The sequence below is a fragment of the Triticum dicoccoides genome, chromosome 1A (assembly GCF_002162155.2).
Source record: "Triticum dicoccoides isolate Atlit2015 ecotype Zavitan chromosome 1A, WEW_v2.0, whole genome shotgun sequence".
Lineage (NCBI taxonomy): Eukaryota > Viridiplantae > Streptophyta > Magnoliopsida > Poales > Poaceae > Triticum > Triticum dicoccoides.
In genome coordinates, this window is record NC_041380.1 from 424,423,490 (window position 1) to 424,429,789 (window position 6,300).

The following is a 6,300-nucleotide window of genomic DNA, read 5'->3' on the forward strand; positions in this document are numbered from 1 at the left end:
AGGGATTGTTAGTTTGGGGTAGATATTATGCTTCCCCTGTATACCCAACACCTGATTGCATAACCAGAAAGTTCCGGGAGTTTTATAGGTGGGAATTCAAGTAGCTCTAGTATTTATTCCTGCAGATATTTGGTTTGTGATTGGGAAATCCTTACCACTTATTTGTTCATATTTGTACCTTGTTGCTTTATTCATCTACCTTTATCTAAGTGGATTGTCACCTTAATGGACGTGTGATGATTTACTTTGGAGTTCATTCGTTCACCCTGTTCGAATTGTTCATTGTGAAGACTATATGTTGCAATTTCTATCCATTAATTCAGCTTGTCTATCTGTCTATCAAGATTCTAACGGATGTCACCCTCTTTAGGATGGCTCCTCCAACGCATCTGAATCCGGACCGCAATGGTGGGAGTCAGGAGAACCCTCTGCCACCACCTCCACCTCCAAAGGCATGGCACGCTGTCATGGCATCCACCAACGCCAACACTCAAATGCTTTTGCAACTCTTGCAAGAGTGCAACCAAGGTCAAGGCAACCAACGAAATCAAGGCCAAGGGAATTTCAAAAATCAACCTCAGTGCGTTACCCTCAACCAGTTCCTCGCAAACCAGCCGTGGTCTTTCAGCAACTGTGTCGAGGCCCCAAACGCCGATGATTGGCTCATGGACATCTGCAAGCATTTTGAATGTAGCAAATGTCAGGCCTGAGGACTTTGCCAAGTTTGCTTCGTTTCAACTAAAGGACCAAGCTATGATTGGTATCAACAATACAGAGATTCCATAGGAGGTCGTGTGATTACATGGGATGATTTCCGCCGAGACTTCAAAGCTCGTCATATTCCAACAAGTGTTGCTGAGAGTAAGCGTGAGGAGTTCCGCAATCTCAAGCAAGGTAGCATGTCCGTGTATCAATACAATATCTAGTTTTAGAAACTTGCTCACTTCGCTAAACAAGATGTTCCTGATGAAAAGAGTATGATCTATCAATTCAGAGGTGGCCTCAGAGAAGATCTACAGTTAGCTCTTGTGCTTCTTGAGCCGAGTGAATTCGATCAATTCTATAGCATGGCACTCAAGCAACAAGATGCTCAGCTCAAGTGTGAGGCTTCTAAGAAGAGATGCAGGGATGCAGTTCAGTCTTCTTATTCCTCACAAGTGGCAGCTAAGCAATAGAAGTTCTGGCTTCCTCCTCCTCCATATTGTCAGCCCTACCAGTAGAAGAGCAAAGGTGGCCATGGATCTTCCCACCCACCCAACCCAGGCTATCAAAACAAACCTCAGTCTCAAGCTCCAAGGTCAAGTTCTCCTTATCATCGTCCGACCTCAGAAATGACTTGCAACAAGTGTCAACAGAAAGGGCACTATGCAAACAAGTGCTTCAACCAAAGGCGCCTTTCGCCTCCTCCTGTGAGATCTTCAAGCAATGAAGTGGTCAAGCATAATCCCAAGCATGCTAAGGTGAACATGATGAATGCAGCTCAGGCAGAGGATTCTTCATATGTGATCATGGGTAACCTTTCAGTTAACTCCTTTCCTGCAAAAGTCTTATTTGATACTTGTGTGTCACATTGTTTCATGTCAAGACCATTTTATGCCAAGCATGAATACACTTCTTCACATTTGGGTAAACCATGGATATCATTTCTCTGGGTAAACGGTTGAGTTCCAGTTTGGTGGCTCCGGATGTTTCCATCAAGATGGGAAACTATAAATTTCTGTCCTCTCCAATGGTTCTTGGTGACTTGGATATTGATCTAATTCTCAGGATGGACTGGCATTCTAAGCACAAGGCTCATGTTGATTGTGCTGCCAGAGAGGTTCTATTGACACACTCTTCTGAGGATGTGATCATCTATGACGCTCGGGATGAAACCAGTCGACTATTTTTTTCTCAATGAGAAAGGCGAGTTGAATGCCATCTCCCAGATTCCAGTCGTTTGTGAATACCAAGACGTCTTTCTAGAAGAGCTTCTGGGAATGCCTCCTCACCGGCCAGTTGAATTCGTTATCGATCTTGAGGCTGGTACGAAACCCGTTTGTAAGCGTTCTTACAAGCTTGGACCTAAGGAGCTGAAGGAATTGAGGAAATAGCTCGATGAACAAGAGCGTGTGGGTCTGATTAGACCGAGTTCATCTCCATGGGGTTGTGGTGTTCTTTTTGTCCAGAAGAAGGATGGAACGGACCGACTTTGTGTCGACTACCGTCCATTGAACAAGAAGACAATTAAGAACAAGTATCCACTTCCTAACATCAATGAGCTATTTGAGCAACTTAAAGGTGCTAAATTGTTCTCCAAACTTGACCTCCGCATGGGTTATCATCAGATTCACATTCATGAGCAAGATATCCCCAAGAAAGCATTCAGAACAAGCTATGGTTCTTATGAATATATTGTCATGTCTTTCGGCCTTGTCAGTGCTGCTCCAACGTTCTCTTGCATGATGAAATTCATCTTCAACCCTTACACAAACGATTTTGTTCAAGTGTATCTCAACGATATCTTGGTCTTCTCCAAGAATAAGGAGGACCATGCCAAGCATTTGAGATTGGTGCTCGACAAGCTCAGAGAGCATCAATTCTATGTGAAGTTTTCCAAATGTGAGTTTTAGCTTGATGAGGTTCTTTACCTTGGTCATATCATCTCCACCAAGGGCATCGCTGTTAATCCCAAGAAGGTTTCTGCAATTGTGAACTGGGAAACTCCTCAGAATGTCAAGCAGCTCAGTAGTTTTCTTGGACTTGCAAGCAATTGCCAAAGATTCGTTGAGAATTTCTCTAAGATTGCAAAGCCTCTTTCCAACCTCCTCCACAAGCATCTCAAGTATGTCTGCACACCTAAGTGTGACGTCTCCTTCAACACCCTCAATGAAAAGCTAGTATTAGCTCCTGTCTTGACTCCTCCTGATGAATCCAAGCCATTCGAAGTTTTCTGTGTTGCCTCTTTGCAAGGTCTCGGCGCTGTGTTAATGCAATAGAAGAAAATGATGGCTTATACCTCTCGTCAGTTGAAGCCCAACGAAAGGAACTACCCCACTCACGATCTTGAGTTGTCGGCAGTTGTCCATGCATTAATAACATGGAGACATCTCTTGTTGGGAAGGAAAGTGGACATTTTCACAGATCACAAGATCCTCAAGTACATCTTCACTCAACCCAGCCTCAACCTCATGCAGACTTGATGGGTCGAAATGATTCAAGAATACAATCTGAATATTGAATATACTGCAGGAAAGGCCAATGTCATTGCTGATGCTTTGAGCAGGAAGGCTTACTGCAATAGCTTAATTCTCAAGACATTCCAATCGGACCTTGGTGAAGCTTTCCACAAACTCAATCTCCAAGTTGTTCCACAAGGTTTTCTTACCAACCTTCAAGTCTCTCCTACTTTGGAAGACCAAATTCGTGAGGCACAACTCCTTGATACCATGGTGAAGAGAGTCAAAAATGGTATTGCCAAGAGCCAACCCAAATACAATCTATCGCATTGATGACGAAGACACTTTATTCTTCTAGAACCGGATTGGGGTTCCTAAAGGTGACCTAAGGAAGGTCATAATGAATGAGGCACACAATTCTCTTATTTCCATTCATCCTGGAAGTACGAAGATGTAGCATGACCTCAAGCAGTCGTACTGGTGGACTGGAATGAAGCAAGAGATTGCTCAATTCGTGAATGAATGTGATGTCTACTGAAGGGTGAAAATAGAACACCAATGACCAACTGGTCTCCTCCAACCTCTTGCTATTCCAGAATGGAAGTTTGACCATATTGAAATGGACTTCGTTACTGGATTTCCTAAGTCCAAGCGTGGAAATGATGCTATCTTTGTTTTCATTGACAAGCTTACAAAAGTGGCACATGTCCTTCCAATCAAAGAATCCATCACAGCAGCTCAGTTGGCAGAGCTATGCACCTCCAGGATTGTCTCCTTGCATAGTATTCCGCAATTGATATCTTCTGATCGTGGAGGCATTTTCACTTCTATGTTTTGGGACTCCTAGAAGGCCATGGGCACCAACATTTGCTTCAGCACATCTTTCCATCATCAAACTAGTGGCCAAGTCGAGCGAGTCAATCCAATCCTTGAAGAGATGCTCAGGTCTTGTGTCATCTCCTTCGGTATGAAGTGGGGAGATTGTCTTCCATATGCCGAGTTCTCCTACAACAACAGCTTCCAAGAGAGTTCGGGCAAGGTCCCATTCGAAATTCTCTATGGCAGGAAGTGTCGTACTCCTCTCAATTGGTCAGAGACTAGTGAACGCCAACTTCTTGGCAACAACTTGATCACAGAAGCTGAAGAAATGTGTAAAGTCATCCGTGAAAATCTCAAAGCCGCGCAATAGTGCCAGTAGAGTTACTATGATAGAAAGCACCGTGACTTGGCTTTCGAGATCAGAAACCATGTCTACCTCCGTGTCTCTCCATGGAAAGGTACTCGATGGTTAGGTATCAAAGGGAAGCTTGCCACGAGATACGTGGGTCCTTTCAAGATCATTGGTAAAAGAGGCAACCCCGCCTATCAACTTGAGCTTCCGCCCAACTTCACAAATGTGCACGATGTGTTTCACGTGTCACAACTTTGCAAGTGCTTCAAGACCCCCAAGCGCACTATCAACTTCGAAGAGATTGACTTCCAAGAAGATCTGTCTTATCATGAGCATCCCGTTGCTATTCTTGAAGAAACCGAGCGCAAGACTCACAACAAGTCAATCAAATTCCTAAAAGTGAAGTTGTCACACCATTCCGACAGAGAAGCCACATGGGAATGCGAGGACCACCTCCGTTCCGAATATCCGGAGTTCTTTCAGTCCTAGATCATGTGATGAGATCATCTTGTAGTGGTGGAGAGTTGTAACACCCCATATGTAACTTTTTCCCAATTTGGCAGTATATCCAGTCTGGTGTCCATCCAATTCATTGGGTCTATCATGGTTGGCTTCTTTTTTTTGCCTTCCTTTTATTTGTTGTTGCATTGTTATGCCATCATCTTGCTGCATTGTGGCATCATCACGTGTTTGCATTGTGCTGGGTGTTTTTTTGCATATCCCCAGCAGCATGTGCTTCTTCATCTTGTAGCATGTTGCTTGTGGCATGTTCCTTGGGATCCTAGTGCCATCATTTTCCCCCTCATCACCACATATTATTCTCTTCCTTTCCTTATTTTGTCAAGTGACTTTTTCCCCTACTCCATAAATGTTCATCTTTTCCCTACAAATATTAGACCATGCCTACACCCTCTCTGTAAATTTGCGTCCCATTTGAATTTGTTTTGGTCAGGTTCAAAAATGACCCAAGTTTGATCTCAATTCAAACTTGTTTTATTTTTCTACCTTTAATAATGCCCAAATCAATTTTATGAAATAGGGAATAAATCCAGGATCGTGGGAATATTTTTATATTTCTCAAACTCCTCTACTTTTTCCCTACACTTTTCCTTTTGTTTTTTTCTGTCTGAAGAAATGGAAAAGGAAAAGAAGCAGCAGCGGCACCAGAGTAGCCCAGCAGCAGCAGCACCCACCTAGGCCTCGGCCTCCCAGGCCAGCCCATCTAGCACCGTGCCCCGCAGCCTAGCTCACCCACTCGCGCCCTCCTTCCTCCTTTTCTCACCGAAATAGCGCACACCGCTCTCTCCCATTCGCTCCACATCGCCGCCTCGGTCCCATTGGTCAGGGACCATGCCCACGCCCTCACCCACCTTTTCGTCCACCTTGGCCCCCCTTGTGAGCATGCACATGGCCACAGCCAAGAGCGTCGCCGCTCCAAATCCTTGCCCTGGCCATCCTTTTAACCTCTCTCCATGTCCACGCGCTTCTAGGGTTTCCCTCTTCCCTCTTGCTGCCGCCAGGTGAGAGAGCCAATAGATTCGTCATGCCACCACCGTCCCGAGCGCATCCGAGCGCGCGAGATCGTCGCCGGCATGCTCTCCGACCACCTCCACCCCGGCAATCGTGTCCGTCTTCTTCCCCGAAGTCGTCTACGTCCCTGACGTCCGCTACTTCACCGCGGGACGTCAAGACGCAGTCGACTCCTTCCTCTTCTTACCCTTGGAGCCGTAGTTGTTCGATCGTCGCCGTGCTCGCCCCCGACCACCTCCCGTCGAACCGAGCGCACTCTCGTGCTCGTGGTAAGCCCCTGAGCAGCCCCATGCCCTTCTCCCCCTGTTTTGCATGCGCTAGCTAGCCCCGCGCCATCCGCCCGATCCCATCACCGTCGAACCCTGCTCCGGCGAGTCCTGCGACCTCCGTAGCGCCTCTGCGCGTGTTTTTCCCCGTCGCCGCATCGGGTAGGCCGGTTCC